The sequence below is a fragment of the Pteropus vampyrus genome, unplaced genomic scaffold (assembly GCF_000151845.1).
Source record: "Pteropus vampyrus isolate Shadow unplaced genomic scaffold, Pvam_2.0 Scaffold89, whole genome shotgun sequence".
Taxonomy (NCBI): Eukaryota; Metazoa; Chordata; class Mammalia; order Chiroptera; family Pteropodidae; genus Pteropus; species Pteropus vampyrus.
Window position 1 is genome coordinate 5967019 of NW_011888870.1, and position 2139 is coordinate 5969157.

At 51.9% G+C, this 2139-nt stretch overlaps 1 protein-coding gene across 4 annotated transcripts in view; it reads left to right on the forward strand.

Annotated features, from left to right (window-relative positions):
- Positions 1-2139, forward strand: part of SH3PXD2A (SH3 and PX domains 2A) — a 232527-nt gene that overhangs the window by 217778 nt on the left and 12610 nt on the right. The window lies entirely within an intron of this gene.

The following is a 2139-nucleotide window of genomic DNA, read 5'->3' on the forward strand; positions in this document are numbered from 1 at the left end:
TGTACATTTTGCAATGTGCACATTATTTCAGAGGGCCCATGGAAGCTTCAAGGCCTGTGGTTTCCCACCAAGGAAGCCCGAGTACAGTGCCTGAAGTGACAGAGCATGGGTCCTTCATAAATGCAGGACAAAAGCAGGAACCTCCCAAGATCAGGAGGCAGTCACACCTAGGAAAGGCAGGTACAAGCACTGTTGTCCAGTGTCTGGCTGGGATTTTTTAAGCCATGTTTCTTCTTCTAGGCTCCCCGAACCTAAGGACAAGGCCTCCACCTCGCAGAGAATCCAGCCTGGTATGTGTGCTGAATTTCTTCTCCCTGTTTCGTTCCTTTTCTGGGGATGCACTGTAGCAGCTCCAGTTAACTTGCCGCCTCATCGAAAAGCCTATTGGTCCAGAGGTTTCCCAGGGCCCGCCTGGGGCTTCCAGCTTTGCGGGGCAGGGGGCAGAGAGGAAAGCCTGCGGAAACTTACCTTTCTGGAGGCCTAGCCAAACAGTTTATAATCAAAAACACTGTGCACTCCAAAGCTAAATAAATCCATCCCAGCCACTGCACTGGCAGACATAAACATTTAGACTGGCCAACAAGAGTGTCCGGATGGGGCATTACCAAGGGCTGGAAATGGGGCTGCCATCCATGTGAGTCTGGAAGCTTTTTAGCTTTGCCTTGCTTACTTGGGAATGCCCGATAGAAGTGATGCATGCCAGAGCCTGGGAGGGCAGAGGGCAGACCAGTGACTCCCCTACAGTAGCGGGGTCAGTGGCCAGGACTGGACTATGCTGAAGCTTAAAGAGGCTCAATGCTGCTGGGCTCCCTGGCTCCTTTAGGTGGGGTTTCCTGGTATCCAGACTGTCAAGGAAGCCAGTGTTCACTCAGGGTGCTGGGCTTGGGCCAGCAGTGATGCTGGTGGCAGGCCAAGAGCCCTGGGACAGAGACCTGTCATCAGGGGGCAGTGGGATGCGGTAGAAAGAAATGGGGCTTCAAGCCTACTGGGCATGGATTCCTATTCCACTTCTGACACTTAGAAATAGCAACTTCCGGGCTAGTCGCTTCCCCTCCACAAGCCTCTGTTTCCTTATCCATAAAATGGCTATGGTACCAGTCATCTCCTAAGGCTGTCATAAGGATGAAATGAGACAATGTGTGCTGAGGGCTGGCAATCAAGTTTCTATTTCCTGTGCCGGTTGTGACTGTTGGAGGGACTACCTGCTGTACCACGTGGAAAAATGTTTCTAAAGTCATATCTGGACTAACAGCAAGAGTTACCGCGATCAGTGATGTCTGCCCCAGAGAGAGGGATAGCAGCAGGCCCTGGAAGAGTGGGCCTTCGGTAAACAGGATTATTGGAGATTTGGCCCTAGAAATGAGACCATCTTTGCCCTCCACCAGCCCCTAGTGGAGTTTCTATCTCGTTTTCCCCTAGCATTTTACACAACTCAACAGCGAGTTCTTTCCTCCCATCTTTCTCAGCCCTAGCTAATTATGTTCAGGCAGACTTGATTTTGGCAAGAGTGGGGTAATTCCTTCCACACTTAGCAAATGCGGGGCTTGCTGAGGCAGGACTGCTATTTCCAGCTAGGCCCGGCTAACTCTCACCTGGCCAGGGGTCCTGGGCTGAGGCCTGGGCCACATCTGCTCACATGCACTGCTGCAAGGCCAGGCACCAGGGCAAGGACAGTTGACCGAATCAGACCCAGTCCATCAAAACCAATTTCCTCCTGCCTTTTACTCCCTCGGACCTGAGGCAGCTGGGCTGCGACTGGCTGGATTAGAGCATGCTGAGCCTTGAAGGACAAAGAAGGTTCAGGGGATAGGGTGGTGTTTCAAGGGGAGTGCTCAGTTTTGGCTTCTATTTTCGGAGATCTTCCTGTGCCCCTGGCTGCGCCAGAAGTTAGTACATTATCTCAGTAATTCTAATGACCTTGCTATTCCATTTTATAGAAGAGGAAACTGAGGCTCAGAGAGATCAAGGGCCTTGCCCAAGGCCACACAGCTGGTGAATTGCTGAGCTGGGATTGGAGCCCACATGTGCCCAGCTGCAAGAGGTCTTTCGAGGTCTTCCTGCTGCACCACAGCTACCTCCCCCTCCCTCGTCTACCATACACGCATACCTTTTCTCAAAAATTGTTTTGTTCTAACACCT